Source organism: Homalodisca vitripennis, unplaced genomic scaffold, assembly GCF_021130785.1.
Source record: "Homalodisca vitripennis isolate AUS2020 unplaced genomic scaffold, UT_GWSS_2.1 ScUCBcl_6324;HRSCAF=13488, whole genome shotgun sequence".
NCBI lineage: Eukaryota > Metazoa > Arthropoda > Insecta > Hemiptera > Cicadellidae > Homalodisca > Homalodisca vitripennis.
This window is the reverse complement of record NW_025782432.1, coordinates 12,117-35,197: the sequence shown is the minus strand read 5'-3', so window position 1 is coordinate 35,197 and position 23,081 is coordinate 12,117. Positions and strand designations below refer to the sequence as shown.

The following is a 23,081-nucleotide window of genomic DNA, read 5'->3' as shown; positions in this document are numbered from 1 at the left end:
ACTTAGAAAATCGAGTCAAGTAAACAAAATTATTTATTATACAAAAAGGACAATAGGTATTATTTATTAGATTATTCTATCTTCGATTTTTTCATGAACAAAAAATCTATCGATAAATTAACCCTTCTAAGTGGCCAAGCGCCGTCCTGAGACGGTCCGCTGTCACATTTAAGGCCGTTGCTCCTATCAACCGTCCAATTTATTTTTTAAGGACTAGTTATGAACTATGTCCGTATTCTCCATGAAAATTTTTCCTATACATGATCATATTAGGTTATTAGTGGTGTATTCATGTTACTAATGTTTGCTGGCTTAAATGATTCCGGACGGTTTTTCGTTTGACCTGGCGGGCAGGACGAGGGGAGAACCAGCATGTCTACTCATCTCGTCCACTGTTTTTGTTTTGACGACTTTGCGTGTACTGTTATCTGTCAGTATATTATTGTTTATCTCGTTGTTTTGTCGTGACCGGTAAATGGGTTTATGGGTAATTCGTTTGCTAATGGAACAAATGTTGGGGTTATGTGGACTGTTGGGATTATACCGACTACACCATGTATGAGGAACACAAACAAATTAAATTTTATAGAAAAAAAAAAAACAATTATAGAAACGAAAAAAGCAACTCTTCAATTACAGAACTTACAATGATTATTAATTGTTAATGGGTTTCCTGTGACGCCCAGAAAGCAGCAATATCGAAGGATGAGTGAGTCTAGTGTGAATTTCCGCCTCTACAAGCTGCAGCAACTGCCGGACCGCAACGCATATTTTGAATGTAGGCAACTAGTGTCATGATCTTGTAGAAAAAACGAATGGTCCCACTCTGTCGCTCCGTGGGTAAGATCCCCAAATTCTCAAGGTGTTCACCCATCCACTAATCTATTTTCACACAACACAGTAAAACACGGAGAGTACAACAAAGACGACGCACTCGACCAGGACACTTCAGGCACGAAAAGTACAAGAATGCGGCCGCACCAGACCTGAACGGGCAGGGCGAGTAATCTGTAAGTCACGTTGACTACCTACTAGATCGCTCGACTTTGACCTCTGATCTCTTGATGGATGAGGGAGGGGAGGGAGGGTTTGCGATAAATAAGACAATTCCGGTTTTATAATGTTACGAAAATATACTGTGCTATGACAAAAACTAAGCACTATTATAGCTATTATAGGCCTCTACACTACTGGAGAGGAAAAAGGGGACCAAGCCCCTTCTAGTGACTCCGGGTAAGTAAAAAAACCAGTTTATACATATATTTAGTATTTTTCACCATTTAACTTTTTTGTTCTTTGTTAAATAGAAAAGAAAATGTGATTAAGACAGGTAATTTGTTTAGAATAAAATTGTTTTTTTTGTATATTTTCCTGTGAATTTGACATTTATTTTGTAGCTCCAGTAGTTTCATACAAAAGTTGACCGGAACGGACAGTAGAACTTAAAAAAATTATATTTTTTCAAAAAAATTTTTTTTGGACACATCTACAATGATATTAATCTGAATAATAATGATTAAGGCACCAAATATTATATTTATTCTTTATTCTATAGTTCATAAGGAAAATAAAAAATATATAATGTTTACTAGGTTTTCACTTTAGATTATCTTGATGTTTCTAAAAATAAAGTTTAACGAGTCACGGCAATTTACCCAAAAACGGGCCTCTGCCCTTGCCACTGAGGAACCACAAATGGACCGCCCACTCTAGAGGGTTAATTTATGCGGGACGGTAGATTCCTCTGCAGATTCAAATTTCGAATCCCATTCATTCAATTCTTTTTTATCTGAATCAGAATCTCCGTTTTTGAAAGATTCAGTGGGATTTGAGATTCAGCTTTTGGGACCCAGCTCCACTAGCGTTATAGACGACAGCATGAGATTAATAGCATTATCTGAATCATCACTCTTGGTGATGATGGATTTAGTTGCTATGGGGGAGGGATCTGGATATTTTTTTTTATTCATACCTTTGGTTTTTATTGAAAGAGCATTCATCTACAATAGAATGAGAGTAAGATGATATGAGAAAAGAAAAGAAATAATGAGATAAGATGCCTGAGCAGGGACTTTCCAATTAAGGAAGAGCTACACAAGAAACTCTTTTTTAAATTTCAACATTTCTCACTTTTGTAATCTATCTGTTTATCCCAAGAAGAAATCTTCCATGCATCAGAAACGGATACAAAGGTTTACATCCACAAAACACTCTTTATACCATCTAACTTCCATCTCAGGAGGCCACTTTAAGTGATGGGGTTCATCAATCTAGAATACCTGCGCAGAGAACCTCCACAGCACTTCAAGAGAATGCTAAATAAAATAGCTGGTAGTAAAACCTGACTAATTCGAAATAAACGAGCAGTTACCCACCTAACGAAGATGTTTATGTTAATAATATATTAAATATTTTTCATATTCAACTGATGCAATTTTTTGAGGATCATGTCTTATTATCTATTTTCAAGGACAAAAACTGGGTTATATCCTCGAGTGTTTTTGTGGATAACGTGTTCCCACATTTGTGGTATACGTAACTCAGCACAGAATCTCCATTTCACCACTCAATGTCAATAATACAACAGGTCATTTGCCAGTACTTTTGGAAATGGGTTTTTAACATTATTTTGCTTTATTCAAGGCATCGTTTCCGTTATTAAAAACAGCTTCCTAACTGTTATTGGGCTTCTGAAATTATGGTTGAATTTTACAACTCTAAGAAAACACACTAGCTAATTGCCTACGAAGTTTTGGAACATTGTAATGTATTGGCCTCTCGGTTCTAAAACGGTTAAAAATTTAACTTAACACACCCTTTTGCAACACCCACTAATAAAAATTAATTGATTTCCCTTATAATGCCCAAGACCAAGACATTCTATAAAATATATTTTTCTTTAAGTTCAAATCTAATGTTTTTATTACAAATATATCTATAAGCAAAGTAAAACACACAAAAATTATTAACCAGGAAATTTACAGTTAAAATTAGCATATTTACCTGATATGAATCTAAAAATAACAAATTTATTATACTGTGAATTTTAATGCTAAAATTAAAAAATTTCTTGGTTAGCACAAACTAATAAAACTGTTATAAATTATAAAAAAACTACCTTGTGATTTATTAGCAATTCCTTATCTAAGGTTTCCACAGACAATGGTGATCAGTCATATTATCTTACTATTTGGGCAGATATTGGATATATTTGGTTATGGCTCTGTTTAGGAACAGAACAGGACAAGCAGGTGGGTGGTGCTAGACAAGGGTGCCCCCCCTCCACTCGCCAGGGGAGTGAAGTGTCGTCTTTAATAAATACCTTCCTTATCAACTGTGACTGAAGCACCAAGAGCATGGTTACCTACCATTTAGAAGGTCATTTGTGAACTAAAAAAAAACTCTTCCAAGAGGACACAATGGTGGTAATACGGGATATACTCGTGTTTGGCGTTTCGGTCAAAGTCTACAGCGTAGGAAGGGTTAAATCACAAAAACACGTGTTTGACATTACCTATGACACAACAAGTCTCCACTCTGTACTTGTCTATCTCAGAAGCATGATGAGCTAGGTACGCAAGCTCCACTTTCATTTCTCTCACGTAGAGCAAATTCGAGAAGGTGTCCAAGTTGTTCCAATCGGAGTGGATCCAGCTTCCGCAGTTCATGAAATGTTGAAATGGCCTTGACTACATCTGGAATCAGAAGTCTCTTTTTACATTTAGTACCCACATTAGTGAAATAAATCGGTAATGAATTACTTATCCACTTAGCGAGATACTCGATATTTCCTCTTCTTTTAATCAATTAATTATAAACTGACTTTTGGTTTTATATTCTCAAAATTCAGTTTTATTTTCGGAGAATTTATAACTCAGTTGTTTTAGCAGGGGGAAACTTACTAACAAGTGTAAAACTATATTTTGAGATCAACTGAACCTGATGAATGAAAATGCTACTAAATTGATAACCTCATGACTACATTAAACATTCCTGAATGTTTAAAAAATTTACAGCATGAGCTAAAATGTATTTAAAATGCCAACTGAAATAGTCCTTCTGGCTCCGTATGAAGAAGTAGGTGAAGGTTGGTGAAAACTTAAATATTATTAATTTATTCTCATGGTATTTACAAGTACTAAAATCAGTTTTTTCCAAATTTGGGACAGTTATTCCAGAGGAAAGCATTCTCAATCACCAAGACCGAAAAATACTCAACAACTGCAGTCAAACATGAAGGTTATACTGACTGAGTTCTTTAAATTTAATGGCATAGTGCATCACGAATTCTTGCCACAAAGTCAAACGCTCAAGAAGGAGTACTACCACACCGTTTGCATCATGAAAACAATGTAATCTAGACGAAGAGGTGCACTAAGCAAAAGGCATGAGCAGAACTCAACACGCAAATGAATCAAACCTTCCAACCATAACTATGTTATATGTAGAAAACTCGGTTGCCTCCACCCCTGATTTGGGATCGTGTCTGAAACATCGTAGTGTACTCAATTTTGCACCTGATGGGACGAGAACACCTCTTCATCTAGATTACATTTTTTTGTAGTCTAGTGTCTTTGATGTCGAAATGATGCAAAGAGTTTGTTTTGAGCTCCATCATCACCAACCTGTCTGGATCTCGTCCGTCACTTTGACTCCAAATTGCAGGAGTAGAATACTGACTTACCTCGCTTGTTGTGGTAAGCTATTGCAGTCTGGGCCAAAGTAAGTAGTTGCTCTGGCCAAAACCCTGACTCTGCAACTGACCGTAGATATCTAACGCTTCGTCGTTCAGCTGCTGTTCCAAGTACGTGTGGGCGAGGAAGAACTGCTTGATCCAGTGATCTGGTAGCAGCAGAGACCTCAACTGGAACACGAGAACAACACATTAAGTGTACTCTTCATTACCATTAATTATTGCATTACAAAAATGAACAAGGTTTCTTTTAATTTTAATTTTTATTACTATAAATGATATACAGTTTCTTGGAACTACTTAAGAAAATAGTGATGAATTGGAGACATTAACCCTTTGCACGCCACTAATAAATCTATTAACTCTCCTATAATGCCAAGACAAGTAAAAATTTTTGTTTTTTTAAGTTCAAAGCTAATTATTATTATACCTACAAAATTATAAAAGATAAAAGAAAAAAAGTATAAAACATTGCATTTTACTTAAAATTAACATATTTATTTATAAAAATAAAAAAGATTTATTTACAACTGTTAAATTTCATGTAAATTTCAATTTCATTATAAAATGAAATTGATCTGAAGAAGTTTAATTACATTTTACTATAAAACAAGATAAATATTTCAAACTAATCACAGAGAAAGCAGTAATACACATCACGGTTATGTTTGGTTATGGCCTTGTAGGACACGCAGAAAAAAACTGATGATTAGGCGGTCGGAGTTAAACAAGGGGCCCTCCCGTCTCCCTGCTTGCAGAGTGAAGGTCGTTTATAAATACTTTCTTTGGGAACCGCGATAAGCACGAAGTGTGCACAGGGCATTTCCAAAGGCCTTCAGTTAACTAAAACACCAAAAGAGGACATAATATATAATATCGAATGTAACTGTAATTGGAGCTTTTGTTATGACAAAAACGCCAATGGCGTTCCATACCATACTAATGGTATGGCGTTCTAATATATCCGTCTAAGGCGTGGGAAGGGTTAAGAGAAATGAAGGTTATCATCCAATTACCAATCTAATAATATGTTTTAACTCCCTTTTCTAATTTACTATGCAAATACTGAGTTTAGCTTACATTTCAATTTCCGCTAGTGCAGTGTCTGAAAATCTGTCACTGGTACAGATGGACTCCTGAAATGTGGAGTACACGTCTGTCTGAAAAGATCCATGAATAGCTGGCAACAAAGACACTCAAATCGTTTTTGTCATCAGAGACTCCCTAGACTATAAAGGAGTTCTGTCTAGTTACCCAGCTATCTGGTGTAATCCAGATGAAGAGGTATTTCTCATTGTCTCATCAGGTACACATTGGAGTGTATTATGATTATGTTTTTAGACACAACTCAAAAGCACGGGGTGGGAACAACAAAGAGTCAACCCTATACAGTTGGAGGAATTTTGCTGTGCTCGTAAGGCCCAATTACTACCCTTTTAACAAATAAAACGCTACCTGTTTTGTGGCGGGTTGCGTTTACGTTGCTAGCCCGCTGAGATGAAAGGCGCAACAATCTCTTTTAACGACTCACGATTTTGATTTGCAGATTTAGTATTGAACATATACGTTATTTTCAAAAACACGTTATAAACAACACTATAACACAACTGAAAAACAAGGATAAGTCCTATTATTGCTGTTATTTATTTGGTATTCTCTTTTTATTTAATTCTACCACAATCAGCACTGTCACAAAAGACCTGATTTTAGCGAGTGTGATGAGTTATTTGGGCCAATACGATTCCTAAAAGGAGGGTTTTACCCATGAGTCACAGGAAAGTTTTCGGGATGCAGTGCATAATGCTATCCCGCCACCCCTCCCGCATATCAGTCAAGGTCACGTGCGCAGCTTGAAGTCCTTGAACTGTAACTGTGTCAGATTTCAGACACTCACACTAAACGGAAGGTGAAATTGAGGCTAAACTCAACATTCACATTCAATCAAACCTTCCCACCATAGCTACATTGTGTTTTAAAATATGGATAACTTATTTATATTTGGATTTTTCAACAATTTAGAAGAAAATGCACTCAGTGAAGCTTTATGATCTAATTCCTTGTCTTTTTTTTCTACAGACTATGAGCTAGATCTCTCAGTGTAGATTCAGATTCTTTATCTGTCATTAGATAACAATTCTGTTACAATAGACTTCATCAACATAAAACCAATATAAATAGTAGATTAAACATAAATCAAAGTAAATAAAAGTAGCATTACATTTGACAAAATACAATACAATTACATGTTCTAATGTAGTTTGGTATTGCTTCTGGAATAATAACTACTTAGTCAAGAAGCTTCTTAAGCTTAAGATGTTGGATTTTGATATGAAATGAATTTCGCTTTCTCTAGTGTCTTATTACACTTTATGTAATCACTTAAGAACTAATGTACAGAGTAGCCATTTACCACTTTCACTGCTGACAATGTCATTTGAAGTCGCACATAGAATTCTATAGACTGCTGACAACGTCTTTTGGCGGTGCCAACTTTTACAGTAATATGAATTTTAAAATATTTTGATTTTGGCATAGTCATTTGCTATTTCCATGTTTTTTATTTGTTACTCTATGGATTACGTTCTATGAAATGTTTGTTGGCAGTCATGTAGAATATCGGAAAAATAGTGGTTTATTTACAAACGCATCATTGCCTTGTGTAGCGGCGGCCGTTTGTTGTCGTCCTGGTAATTCGTCGACTACATTGTTATTATTTTGCTTGCTATTACTTTAGTTTACAACAATTGTTTTGTGAATAAATACAATAAATCGTGACAGTATTGAAGACAATCAAGTGCTAGAAGAGTTTACTCTGATTTTCAAGTGACAGTGAAAGTAATGATTTATTCCAAGGTGGACACAGATAATGATCCTGATTTTATAACCGATGGACTTCTTAGAGAGCAAGTAGTTTGTTGACGTTGTTTTTTTTTCTTTTTACTCAAATAACAAATGTAAGCAAAATAGTCTAGGGGGGGTCTAGGAGACGGGCTGACCTTAGTTCGGGTCAATCCCAAATGAACTGGGAAAGTACCTCTCCAGGGGCGGCACCGCCAAGGTGTCGCTCAAGGACCGAAGGGGGATCCGAATCCAACTCCATCTAACCAATGGTTGGGCCCGGATAAACGCTATTTAGCGTCCTGCTTGAGGTGGCCCTGCTGTCAACAAAACCCCAGGATCTTAGGGTAGTGTCTCGAGTGTGCACTCTGCGCGGTGACGGCCCTCGGCGCCGCGCAGTAGTGGTGCCAGTCCGGGTCCGCCTGGAATCGCACCACACACAAAAACTTGTTTTTGACTGAGGGCACCCCAATCCCACGGTGTGAAGCGACCCGTGCCTAAGGGGATGCATGGCGCAGGGGTTTGTGCGTCGTTAAACGGAGCCCTTGGGGGTTGGGCGCCCCCCCAAGCGTAAATAGCCTTACCTGGTCATGCGGGGGGCTCTGGCTGGGTGGACTGTTTATTTCCTCGGTACTCGTGGGACCTTTTATGGAGTCTTTTAAAAATAACCAAAAAAACACCAACAGATTTAGATCTGGAAGAACTGCAAACGGGCAGTTGCATCCGGCACCCAGGCCTTGGACGTATCTGCCTGTTCTTCTAGCGCTACCACCATCGACGACGATGTAGTACTCGATGATGCTAGCGGAAGGGTTGAGTCCATGGACACCTGGCTTCCGGACAGTCCAATGGAGGAGGCAAACGGGCAAGAGGTCGGCCAATGAAAGAAGAAAGATGAAAAGACAGAGGGAGGCAGCACCGGAGGCAACTGCAGGTGCGGTCTCTACTCCTATTGGGAAAGAGAGGGCGCGCTCGGGCGGTTTCTTCGGCGGAAAAAAAACCCCTGCCGAAGAGGCGCCCGACCGCACCTCCTGAGCAAGCAGCGCATGCGACGAGTACCAATCCCTCAACGGAGGAGGGGTTGGAGAAGAAACATTCAAGGGAAGTTCTGACGGGACATAAGCTAGTCTTGGTCCCTGCTAACTTTCCTGAGAGGCGCCTCTCAGAGGAGGAGGCTATGGAACTTCGGGGGCGCATTCTCGACGAGGTACTCTCAGCAGAGGGTGTGTGCCTGCAGTTCAAAAGGTGTTTTCCCCGAAAGGGGGCTCTCGTCATGCTCTGTGGCAATGACGAGACCAGGGATTGGCTGCGAGGTCTGGCTCCGGGGCTGGGGATCAGTGGCCCTGGGGGAATAGGGGGTGATCTGTGGGGACTACAAAGACCTCATAAGATCTACCAAGGTCTTCCTAAGGGTCGATGGTTCCCATGGCCGGGAAGGACTCTGCGACCATTCTCAAGGCCATTAACAAACAGAATGCCTGGGATCTCTGTGTCGGACTGGAGGGTTGTTGGAGATGTCCACACGGGAGATTCCAGAACTCTTGTAATTTTAATAGATGAACAGTCTTCAACCACTCTTTAAGGGGAGGGGCTGGAGGGTGTTCATTGGTGTGGAGCAGGTCCAGCTGAAGGGCGCGGTGCGGGGTGGGCGCGGTTGATCATGGGGATCAAGGTTCTTCAGATCAACCTGCAGCACAATAAGGCTGCCTCGGCTGTATTCTGCAGACGCTTCCTGTCGGAAGATTTTTCACGTGGCTCTGATACAGGAACCTTGGATCAGCAAGGGAAAAATATCAGGGCTTTCAATGACAGGGGTGAAAATATTTAGTGCCCAGGTTGAAAATGGCCCAGGACATGTATTGTTGTAAGCAACAAGGTGGACAGCATTCCTGTTCTGGAATTTTGTTGCAGGGATCTCGCCACAGTCAGGTTGATGGTGGCTGGTACTGGACGAGCCCTGCTAGTTGCATCATCATATCTACCGTATGATGATGCGGAGTCCACGCCCTCCAGGGAACTGGCTGCCTTGGTGGACCATGTTGGGAGGAGTGGAGCGGAACTGGTGGTGGGATGCGACGCCAACTCGCACAACGAGGCGTGGGGCAGCACCAACACTAATAACAGAGGTAAGTTACTTCTAGAATACATAATGTCCCGTAGTCTAATGATCGCAAATGTGGGAAATGTGCCCACGTTTCGCACGAGGACAAGAAGGGAGGTGCTAGATGTGACCATGATGTCGGAGGGTATGGCTGGTCGGGATGCATGGCTGGCATGTGTCTGACGAAGCCTTCCCTCTCTGATCATGCTCACATCTGTTTTAAGATCGGTGAACAGATTGCTGGAAAAAGTTCAGTATAGGAATCCGAGGAACACAAACTGGGTATCCTACAAGGAAAACCTCAGGGCACGGCCTGGATTCTGATTTCCACTAATGGGAAACGGATTCACAGCGCGGCGCAGCTTGACGAATCTGCTGACGGTCTAACTTCTGCGATTGTCGGCTCCTTCGATCTCAGCTGCCCGATTATAAACAAAAACAGATCTAAGGTAGCCTGGTGGAGCTCTGAATTGGCCTCTTTGAGGAAGAGGGTCAGGGCTCTATTCAGGAGAGCCAAAACTTGGGGTACTTGGGACACCTACCACGAGGCTCTTGCACTGTACAACCGCAAGGTTCGTACGGCTTAAGAGGTTAAGCCTGGAAGAAGCTCTGCACCGATATTGACAGTGTGCAGGGCAGTGCAAGGCTGCAAAAGCTATTGGCAAAGAATCCCATCTCGCCGCTTGGTAGTCTCAAGGACGATCAAGGTGTTTACCATTACTGAGCCGGAAGGAGTTCTGAAAGTCATGATGGGAACACACTTCCTGGACTGTATTGTTCATGAGGGTGAACAACCACCCGAAAGTGAGGGGAGACATGCGGGTCGCGCCACTCATTCGCAGTGGAGTCTGGCGCACCGTATTGTTACCTTCAGTAGGATTGAGTGGGCTATTAACTCATTCAGCTCCTTACAAGGCTCCTGGGGGCGACGGGGTGAGACCGGTTTGCTTGCAGCGGGGATTGGACATTCTCCTTCCACAGCTGTGCAGACTGTTCAGAGCCTCCGTGGCCTCTCAGGTACATCCCACTACCCTGGAGAGTGTCCAGAGTGGTGTTCATACCGAAGCAGGCAGGGGAGGGCGGGCATGGATCGGCCGAAGTCTTTCAGGCCGATATGCCTGTCCTCCTTCCTTCTCAAAAACCATGGAGAAAATGGTTGCCAGGTTTGTTTGGGAGGGAGCTCTTCTGGAGCGACCTTTGCATCCTAACCAGCATGCCTACACTCCAGGAAAGTCATGCGACTCGGCCCTGCATCAATTGGTATGCAGGATTGAGACGCTGGCCGGCAAAAAGAGGTAGCCATAGGAGTCTTTTTAGACATTGAAGGTGCCTTTGATAATACAGCCACTCAGGTGATTATCAATGCGGTCTCGGGACGTGGCGTTGATGGTCAGGTGTGTGACTGGATAGGGGCCTTGCTCACGGACAGGGTTGTTGTTTCAAACCCTCATGGGAGCAAGTGTTAGTGCAAAGGCTACGAGGGGCTGTCCGCAGGGCGGCGTTCTCTCTCCTCTTCTGTGGAACCTGGTTGTGGATGACCTGCTGAATTCTTTGAATAGCAGCGGTGTCTTTGCACAAGGGTACGCAGATGATATTGTGATTCTTGTGAGTGGCAAGTTCAACACAACAATCACGGAATTGACCAATGCTGCTCTGAACATGGTGGGGAAACTGGTGTGATATAAGGTTGGCCTCACCGTCAACCCCACCAAGGCTGCCGTGGTTGCCTTTACCAGGATGGCGACAGATGGAGGGCATTGGTCCTTTTCTATTTAAAGGCTCACCCGTTGAGCTGAAGCCTGAGGTCAAGTACCTGGGCGTGATCCTAGATAGGGTTCTAAAACTGGGGACCTCATCTAGAAAGGGTCATTGCCAGGGGTAAGTGGTCTCTAATGCAATGCAGACGTGTGATAGGTGGGCCCTGGGGACTGAAGCCGAGGCTCTTGTACTGGCTTTATGTTTCCGTGGTCAGACCTGCACTAATGTACGGAGCTGTCGTATGGTGGCCAAAAATGGAAGCCAAAACGGTGGTAGCACGTTTGGCAGGTATCCAAAGGATGGCCTGCCTCGCTATCACAGGGGCCTTTCCTAGTGCGCCAGGCGCGGCTCTGGACTGTTGTCTTAATCTCGCCCCCCTGGACATTGTTCATTCGAGCTATGGCCAGGAAGAGTGCCTACTGTCTGCAGCAGACGGGATTCTGGTCGGGCTGCAGCGGTTGGGCACTGCAGAATTAGGCACTCTGATACAGGAGGATGTTTTGCATATGATCTCTGATCAGATGCCACAAAAGTTTTCCTTTGACAAACCCTTTAGGATTATTTTGCCCTCAAGGGATGATTGGTCAGAGGGGAAGCAACCTCTTCCACCAGCGGAGCTCGAATGGTACACAGACGGCTCTAAAACAAAAAAGCGGCACAGGTGCTGGAATTCTGGAGTGAGACCATGTAGGGAGCTGGTGGTTCCTATGGGTCCGTATCCGACCAGTCTTTCAAGCGGAGGTCGCAGCCATTATGGAATGTGCTCGTGAGAATCTTCGTCTGCGATATAGGGGCAAGACGATTAACATTTTTCACGGACAGTCAGGCAGCGCTATATATATATATATATATATATCGTATGGGGGACAAAGGCAGCTATCCATAAAATAAATAAATTAAAAATTACAATTATTAAAAAGTACGTAAGAACAAAGTTCTTGAGTCATAAATTTAAAAATAATATTAAAATCTCCCGTCACAAAGCTAAATCCAAATTACTGAGCCAGTTTAGAGACCCATCCTCTAAACCACTCAGACCAGCCAGACCACCAGAAAACAATCGCAAAGGGCAGTCGTTTACAATGTGCTCAATTGTCTGAGAGTTTGCGCCACAATCACACGTCTGGGGGGTGAAGTTGTTCGCGTCCGTAGCTTGCTACACGTGCTCCCTGGGTAACGCTTAAACGAACAGCAATTTTTGGTAGCTGGACCGTCACTCTTGTGATCTCCCAGTTATGGCAGCTATCGAAGTCAGGCAGCGCTGATGGCGCTGGATTCTTGCGCAATCAAATCCAAACTGGTTTGGGATTGCTATCAGACCGTTTCCTCCCTTGCCAGAATCAACAATGTAACCGTTTGTTGGGTTCCTGGTCATAAGGGGATTTCTGGGAACGGAAAGAGCTGATGCCCTGGCCAACCAGGGCTCAGCAACAATTATGACGGGCCCTCAAACCATTCTGCGGTGTTCCAAGGTGTGAATTCCTCTAGGGTTGTCTCGAAATGGATTCGCGCGGGAGCATGGGAGAAGGTGGAGGTTGCATCCGGGTTTGAGAGTGAGTAGAATGGTATTACAGTCACCTTCCTCCAAGGTGGCCTCGGACCTTCTCTCATTAAAACAGATCAATGTCTTCCAAGGTCATTGGTCTCATTACGGGGCATGGTCACCTGAAGGAAGCATCTACCACAGAGTTGGTATCCTTCAGGAGGATCCGCTCTGTGGAAGGTTGTAATGAGCAGGAGGAGACTGCTGAGCACCTGCTCTTTGATTGCCCAGCAATAGCAAGAGAGCGGTATGCCATCTTTGGTAGCTTGAACAGGGGTGGCGAGTTTTCCCAGGAGGACTTGATAGGTTGTTTTCGGCGGTTTGTTGAACTGCTGAAGTTGTAGACTGGTAGTCCTCATGGTGTTTTCGGGGTGTGCGCAAAAGGCCCTTGAGGCTTAAGTGCATGGCAGTAGGCCCGCCCCAAGGAAGAAAAAAAAAAAAAAAAAAAAAAAGCAAAATAGTAATAACTTTGATTATGTTCTTTGATAAATAAAAAACAATCAGGCAAGGCTGCAAGAAGAGACACTTCCTATCAGTGTAGCGATATCAAAATTGCAATGAACCATTTTTCAAGACTTTCCACATTGAAAAAATATTTAAAAAATAAGTGGATTTCAATTGTAAATATTTCTAGCTATAGTGAAAGTAATGTCAATGCTCAATACAGCAAATAATAATAAGAAATATATTTATGTTATAGAACTAGTACATGATGATGATTTTTGGTCAACTTTTTATTTTTTTTTCAAAAACCTTGTGTTTCTTAGTTTAAAAAAAGAGACTTCTTGTTTGAAAATATTTATGCATGAGCATTTGTGTAGAAAGAGGAAAGAACCCAGCTTTAAAAAAAATGTAATTCTCATGGTTTTCTTATAATTGTTTAAAGAAACACTAAAACGGGTGGGAGTGTAAGAAAGTTGTAAGAAGACAGGAGGCGGCAGTGAATGTATCAACAAACAATTGCACATTTTTGGTAGGAAAAGTAAAGTCTGGCTGGACAAGTAAGGATAAACTAACCTTGGCTCTGTCAGGTATAAGTGTGGCCAGCTCTATCCAAGCACCCCAATGTAACGGCTCCTTGTGGATGGCCTCCACCAACACCTGTATCGCTTCATTGTGCAGGTCCCGCCGCTTGAGAACCACTCCGTACAAGTACAGCATGTAACAGTCGAGTTTCCAGATCAAGTAGTCGGTCCGTAGGTCCACACAGAGACTCTGCAGCTTGGAGTTCACTCTCGGGTCTGGCCAGTCGTCGGTCATGTCCCTCCACCTTCTTCTTCTCCAGTGACAGATACTTCGAGTACAAGTGGAGGAAATCGACCATACCGGGTGTCGTACTCTTCTCCGTGTGATAAGTACATCTGGACAATAAAAACAGAGGTCCAAATAGAAAAAATGCAATACGTTTAATCCTCCAGGACGTTTTTAACTGAGCGTTGGAGAATGCGTTTTAACGTACCTGAAAAAACCTTAATTGATATTGATGGAAACTTTATGAGTTAAGATATCAAAATCAATAGTCATTAGTAGAGACACTGAGAAAAAAGTATGAAATCTGATGTAATGTATCAGCTGTTCTGACTACCACTACCCAGTCAATCCAGTTGTTTTTGTTTCAACCAAAACAAAATGGAGTCATCTTTTTTATAAAAATTAAATTCTTTAATGAGTTACCATTACACGCTAGGTCTGTATCTTTAGTCAAATTTAAAAACCGTTTTAAAGTGCTGGTTAAAAGTTAATATATTTTATTGTATGAATTAATTCTTAAATTGTGATAAATTTTGTCTCTCAATGTATTTATTTATTCAGTTCTGCTATTGTTGGGTTTATAAAATTTTATCCCACGTTTAAATATGTTAATAGTCATTTAATTATTATTGGTAACTTATATAGAAGTGTTAGTTGTTTGGTTCTTGTTGTTATTAATTATATAGATCTTATATTTACTGGTACACTGGATTAAGTAGGTAGAATCTGAATTGTTTAATTTTAGTTTGTTTATAATATTTCAATAACTTGACAAAGTCCATTGCAATGTTGAATGTGTTTAAAGACCAATAAAGATCTTGAATCTTGTTTGCATGAGTGCGAAGCTAATGTTAACATGTTGTTTTGTGATGTTTATAGAACTTCAGAGTGTACCGATAATATTGATTTTTTTCATTACTGTGCTGCGTAAATGGTACATACATTTCGTTTTATTCGCATACATTTCAGCTTTTTGTAATAGTTGAAAATAAGTCTACTGCAAAACCTACAATTTGCAACTTTTGAAAGTTTGTTATTACATTAACGTTATGATATTACTGCCTTCTTTTAGCAAGTATAATTTAGTGTTAAAATACCACATATTCCTCATAGTAAGAAATAGTACGTCTAGTGAAAATCATCAGACTACTTGACATGACGATGACAGTGATGATGATTAGGTTGCGACAGAGCTAGATTTTGCCTATGTGGAATGTGAATAAACCAATTTTTGTGATAGTGGGTTTGAGGATATTAATATGGTTAGATAATACAGAAGTTGAGGACTTTTGTAAACTTGAAGGAAGGACTATGCCAGTACTAAGTAAATAGACCTAGACAAATGGCAACTTCAGACATGATTTGGGAAACTAGGAACACTTACAATGGTATAAGAGAAAGTTTGGAATGTGACAGTGACCCCAAAATATAAACAAAAAGCATCATAGATACTTGTTATTCTTTTAGCAGACCTAATTGTGAGTGAAACAAATAAATATGCTGAACAAGAAATGGCTGAGAAAGGAACGATTTTTCCTTGTTTCTTGATTATGGATGTTAAGTTAAAGAATATCTTATTTTAACAGGCAAAGTTAGGGCTCCTCTCTAACAATTAACCTTGGGACCAACGGCTTAAAGGTGAACTTCAGAACCACCACCAATGGCCGGGTAGGCGGGCTGCTTGCAAGGACAGAATCGCTCGGCAGTTGCCCATCCGAGCAATAGTCACGCTCGACATTCCTTGATTCGGTTATCTTGCGATAACCGTCGCACCAAGTACACTGTGCCAATTGCAGTCAATATACAAATGATGAAGTTTAATATACAGTTGCTATGTACATAATAATGGGCATTGAAGTAAAACCTACAGTGAGATTCTATTTTCTAAAAAAGTTTTTCTCATCTATAACGTCGAGTGGTATGTGTGGCAGACTTCAACTGCTTTCCAAAATTTTGCATAACTCAGCTGATCATAGATAAGGACATGGACAAAATGTACAGACAAATTTTCCCAGTAAATACCAAACCTGACAAATAAAATTTCCAGAGACTTACCAACCTTCACAAAATATTACGATTAATGACTTGTTGTTATGGAAGGATAGATTGTTATTGATATGGTACAACCCGCTGAGGGTTGCGAAGTTTGCAGCAGATGCTTTTAAGCTTTGTGGATCATTAAATGGCTACATATGAAACTTTATTTTATACCACAGTTTAATGATACAGCGATTCCACTGTTTGCCATTATACATTCATTATAAGAAAGTCTACATCAAATTTAAATTATAAAATATTAATAGACGATTGTACTTTTGACAATTCATTAGCACTGAAATCGAAGTTTCTGTAGTAAAAACATTTATAGATTTGAGACGAGAGAATTCTTGTTTATAACGCATTTTTAATCTTTAATCCTATATTAAAACAGAGTCTCACATGCACGCTAAGCAGCTAAATAGAGACTAAGTATTTGAAAAAACAAATTAAATTTGGATCAAAACCAAATAAAATTCAATTCTACTTACATTTCCAAATAAAACTATAAACCGCTAAACTCGTTTATAAAATTATCCTCACCTGTCATATTCTCTTACATCGAAGTAGTAACTCTTAGCCAGAAAATAAGTGTCGTACTCATTTCCAAAAACTGCAGGATCTGTATGAACTCTTTCAGCAGGGTCAATCTCAACATCTTTTAGTGAAAAATTAAGTTCTGACAACCTGAAAACAAATTTCTTTATTAATTCAATCTTTGAATTATTTGAAACAAATAACAATAAAATTTCTGTTACACACCTTCAACTGTACAAGGTTCACCCTAAATTATAACAATGTTTGTTGTTTATTTGAGAAAAACAGGCTTTCTCTTCAGCACTTAAGATGGACTAAAACAAATTTTTTATGGACAAATTTTGTTTTAATTTTATTATTCTTTATTTAGTTTTGTACAAGAATAATGCAAGAAACGTTTTTTTTCAAACATATTTTGGCATGTTATAGACCATTTTGTTAAGTTCTGCATGCTTTGATTTCAGGATTCTATGTGATCATCGTACTAAACGAATGTTTCCATGTTTTCAGGAAGAAAATTTAATGCATCTAAAGATCCACAAGAAATAAAGATGAAACATTTTTTGGATCATTAAGACACTAGTGTCCAATTATTCTTGTATTTTGAACTCATTTTTATAATTAAGTTTTATAAAAAAATATTTTTTAGAACATTATAGGCCTATTCATACTAAAATAAAATCCTATATGTTTTTATATCCTGTAAATGATGCTATTAATTTGAAACTGCATTAATTTCCAAAGGATCTTAGTACCTTAAATTTGACTCCAAAAACATTAAAGTTAGATGAGGAGGCTTTTTAATATTAAAAATATATGTTTTTAATATTTTTACAAATTTTGTTGCCAAACAAAAACTTTTAAAAAGGCCAGCATTTTTTTCTCTTAATTAGCACCTTAAAAAACAAAAAAGAATATAAATATTATTGCTAGATCTTACAAAAAAGTACCTAATCTAGTGCTGATCTTCTTCAAAGCTTCATATCATTTTATTGCACATTTTGATGAGGGGGAGGGGGTTGTTGCTCACGTCCTTAAGTTATATGTACTCCCTAGGAGGTGATAATCAAACAATGATGGTGGCTGACTCTCAATGGCAGCTATGTCAGATGCCATACAAAATAAAAATGGCCATTTTCTGGGCTAAACTAAGTTTTAAGATATAGGTTCAATTTTACATATTCTACATTTTATTAGCAAAACTCCTCTTAAAAATAAGGCTTATATCCTTACAGTATTTTAAGAACCACATTGCAAAAGGCAATATTTCAGAATACAAACTTGTAGAAGCAGTCTGTCACGGGTTGTAGGGTATGGCAACATATCTTAAACAGGATATATATATGACATACAGTACTGGTGGTCCATAAAAGCTGTCTGTGATGGTGATAATTTGTATTGGCGGTGAAGGTGTCTGAAACAATCATGGTGAATGTTTACATCCAGTGACCAGACACAGTTTTGCCTAATTTTAACAACCCTGTCCTTTACGTTGGGGGTTTCAATATCCATCACAGCCAATAGGATCATCAAGCAGATGAAGAAAACACAGCAGGGACTTGATCTCGTAGGTTGAAAATAATACCTTCTTCCTAGTGTATGACGCTAAAGATGGCCATACATTTTATACAGCCTGGTGGTGCCGTGATAACTCTTCAGACGTTGCTTTTGTGACCGATCCTGACAGTTTGTAGAAGAGTTCTTGGGTCTTTCCACTCTTTCAGCAAAGACCTATTAACATCAGCTGGAATTTGAATTCCCAAGACCAAGGTGGCAACAAAGGCTGAGTATCTGATTCATTCCTCCAGAAATGGGAATCTACGAGTGGTTCACAAGCCTTGTTATATCTGTTGCAAAGCTCTACGTTCCACATATCCCTTCATTTGGAAGTAAGGTTGTTTTTTCACCCTTTATATGCATTCAGTCGGAAGTAAGTCGTTTTAGCCTACTACTGTTATTAGACTGGATGGAGAGATCCAAAGACGAGAATAAATAAAAAAAGGTTAAAATAAATCAAATTTTTAAAAAATGCTCCTTTCTAAAACAATATATGCTCTTTTCTAAAAAAAAAATTAATTTTAGCCTTGGATAATGTAGGAATTCAACCTCTCAAAATTACAAGTAATTTCTTTTAAAAAAGAGAATATGATTTAAAAAAAATTGGGTACTTTGGGATTATACCGACCACACCAGTATGAAGAACACAAAAATAGAAATTTATAGAAACAAACATGATAGAACGAAAAAACAACTCTTCAATTACAAAATTACAAACTTACAAGCATTTCCAGGTATTGTGATCGGTATTGTTGTCGCTGTTATCTTATCTTTCTCGAGAATCCTGATTACGGCAGGCCGCGCGGCATCACGTGATTTGCACGGTACATCATTGCCTTTCCATTACAATTCAATTTATATTTCTGATTAGCCCCTCTAGAATTTGATATTTTACTGATAGGTACTATCTCGAGGGATGTTTTTCTTTCGTCGACATCAGCGCGGGGCAGCACCGAAGGTGCTGCCGAAGCCCGCGCTGATGGCCGGAGGCACTCGCATTTTGGGTGGCGGAATGTGATCAAGAATAAAAACAAGTTTTGAGTGTTTTTTTAATAAAAAGTTTAGTTTGGTAAATGTTTGTTTTTGTTGAATTTTTGTGTTTGGAGAAATGTAGAGGTAAAACACGGAAGTACAACAAAGCGATGCACCAGCTGAACGGGCGGCGAGACTCTGCAATCACGTTATCTACTAGACGCTCGACTTTGACCTCTGTCTGAGGATGGGGAGGTGTTTTGCGATAAGACAATTCCTGTTTTATATTGACGAAATATTGTTCTACGCTAATCTAGTAATCAGTAGAAACGAAATGTGAAATAACGATTCATGTCTGGGTGTGGTCGGTAATAATCCCAAAGTACCAAAAATTGATTTCTAAAATAATAATAAATTAAAATAATTTGATTTTCTACGCATGGATGGAATGGATGGTGGTGATCCATTCGAACATTTTTTAAATGTTGCCAGACATGTTTAATATGTAAAGCAATCGTAAAAAATTATGCCGCTCAAACATAATATATAAATAAAGTTTAGTTATTTTATATAATCTTAAATACATATATTTGCTTTACATAATAAGATATAGTTTCACTACAATACAATTTGAAAAGCTCATATGTAATTCAGTTCAACATTATTGTTCTAAATTAACTCAAAATAAAATCATGTGTTTGGCATTTCAATAATGACCGCAAGTATAATGGCGATGTACATGTATTCACTGTGTCACAAGGAATTTTTGTTAGTAACATTTTATAAATATAGTCTATATAGCCTAGATAGTTTTTTTATCGTTAATATATTAATTTTTAAGAGGTAAAACCAGCAAAAATAGTTATTTGAAATACCTATTATGTAATATGGCTCGACATTTTGTTTTCAGTATTTTTAGTTAGACATAAATATTGAGCATTCGATACTCATGAATATCGAGGATTTAATACTTATGAATATCAACTATTCGATTATGGTGGTGACTGCTTATTACACTGCAGCCTTTTTCAGTACTAGTAGTTGAACGGACTAACAGTAATGCCTCCGTACATCAGCCCAGGCTGCTGGTGCTGTCCCGCACACTGCTGATCAGTAATGTTCACTAAATACTACAAACTTACCTAACCATATTAAACCTATCTAAAACATGATTGTTAGCTAGAGGACAATTATCACCTCACTTGCTGCACAAAAGAATGTCCTATCGAACTAAAAACTCTCAATAAAAAAAACTTGATATAGCACCGTCTATACATACCGTACATACATAACATTTTCTCTACTTGTAGAAGGTAAATCTATTGTTCCAGAAGCTTATTAGCTTGAACTCAAATACAAAATGGTGATGATAAAACATAAAGAACATCTTAATTTTGATATATATATTATATATATATAATAGGCAGCGGTATCTGATTAGTAACAAAACGGGAAACAAATAATTTAATAACAAGAGGAGCATTAGCAAACAATGTAAACATTATCCTAAAAAGCAAACATTAGTTTAACAAATAAGCAAAACTACTGTACATAACTACAACTTCCTAATTTTGTATGTACTAACTTCACTGATACTCTTGTTTTATATCATAACAATTAAATTGAATATTAAAAAAAAAAAAAAACAATTACCTACATAAAGCCTTTAATGTGGAACAGGTTTTAACAAAATGAAGCATAGGCTACTTACCATTTGGTTGTGTGATTAAGTCCTCTGATGGAACAATCTAATATCGCTTTTTGAATGCTTGTTTTAACACTCTTTAGATCAAAATTTGAAAGATCGTCAATCATGTTAAGTGATCCCTCTGCTGCACTATTAGTAGGCATTAAAGAAGGCTATATACTGGTAGCTACAAGTCTCCCAGGTAAGATACCCTAATAACTTAATAATCCATTTAAGTAATAGACTAGATAAATATCAAATCCAGGAGCAATTAAACATTGCCAATAAAACGATACACTAAATACAAACAGTTCATGGGTGAATTTGTTTCGCCGGTTATCTCATTAATTCCCTTTGTATTTTGTGGTTAATCACCAGCACTCGGCCACCAGTAAACTTTGTCAACACAACTCAAATCCATCTATGTTTTAAATATTTTTGGGCTTGGTATTGATACTATGAAGCTGCACAACCTTAATCTTTACATTTTAATTATTGACTTTTAACTTTTAGTCTACAAATTATTTGTAAGAAACATTTTATTTCAGGCTTTTAAAATTTATATATTATATATTTATTATTTCGTATCTTATGTTTGAGTCTATTAGAAATTTCAAGATATGTTCTCAAAGATAATAGTGATCCGTTTGAATAAGGGTTGGTAAATTTTGTCGAGCTGCAAAAGAGTTCAAACATTTTTTTACGTTCCTTAACATAAACAACACACTAACGATTATTACTATTATTTGTAAATGGCAAACCAAATTTTTGTAAATAACAGTAGATTAATTTGGTCCAACAGCAAAAGTTATCAAGAGATGTGAAAACGACAACATGAAGCAGAATAAAACTTTTAGATTAAGAATATAATAAGTATTACTAAAAACAATAAAGCAAACTGTATTTTTTATGTTACAGAGAAGGATTGTTGATGCGCTTTAATTCCAGCAGTTTTATATTAATACGACATTCATTTCAATATTTTTTGTCTATTGTTATTGACTCCCGAAAATGAGTACACTTCAGGACATTGGTGATACTCTGGACTATCCTCAATATGTCTTTCCACAAGACAAAGAAAAGGAAGGCTGCTGCTCCTCTCTCAGACCCTCCTCACCGTTCTCCTAGTCCCGCCTTATCCATTACTTTTTCCGCTGTCTCCTACCCAACCTAAGACCCCATCGTTCTACATTGACCGTATTTCAGACTGGCATAGCCATACTGCTGCCCTATATCATCTGAAAGATAAGGTGTTCACTGCCCTCTTGGCGAAGGGTGAGTTTCTTGTTACTATGATAAGCATCCCGAACTTTAGTACAGTTCATGCAGTGAGGTAATCACTGAAAGGAAATTCATTTCTTCACACACGTTTCCTGCCTTGCACTAAACCCACGAAGGTTTGCCTTTTCTGTATTTCACCTCTTTACTGTCGCAGAAGAGGTTCAAAACGCGTTGTCGGATAAGTGTTTCCCTGTGGGCGATGTCTTCCAACTCCGCACTAGGAGAGGGAAAAACAAATCTTTGGATTGCCTTTCTTCATTGCGGCTCTGACCGAGACTGTGATAATATCCGGCCGGCCAAAGAAATTGTACAATACAGGCAAGCTGATGTACAGTCACGGCCACCAAATAAGGCGGGTGGGTGGATTTGCGCTGCTGCCACGTATGGGACCGGTGAAGCGGAGGAAGGTCGAGAATCGGTCGATCTCAGGCACAAATTGGCAACGCTGTGTGCACATTGTTGCCTAGTCCAAGCGTCGGGGCGCGCCGACGCTGCAGCTTTCACTCGCCACCCTGCCAGTGCCAGTGCCAGTCGTATTGTACTGTCTGACTAGTTAGTGAGTGTAGTTACATACTGAAAATGGAGGAAGCTGGTAGTTCACGAGAAAATGAAAAAAACACCTGTGAAAAGGAGACGATTAGAGGGTATTAAAAAAGTGATTTAAATAGTCAAACTAAATGTGTTGTAGTTAACGTTCTGAATTTTCTGAAAGGTTTAGCTGATCCTGGTGTTCTTGGAACAATTAACTTCAAGAAAAGTCAAGAACTTACATCAAAAGTGTGTGGATTAAGTCTCCGTTCTGTTCAATGATGTGTCCAGGAACAAA

At 38.9% G+C, this 23,081-nt stretch overlaps 1 pseudogene; it reads right to left on the bottom strand.

Moving 5' to 3' along the window:
• Window positions 1-3,454: 3,454 nt before the first annotated feature.
• LOC124373754 lies at window positions 3,455-21,374 on the bottom strand (annotated as a pseudogene).
• Window positions 21,375-23,081: the final 1,707 nt, after the last annotated feature.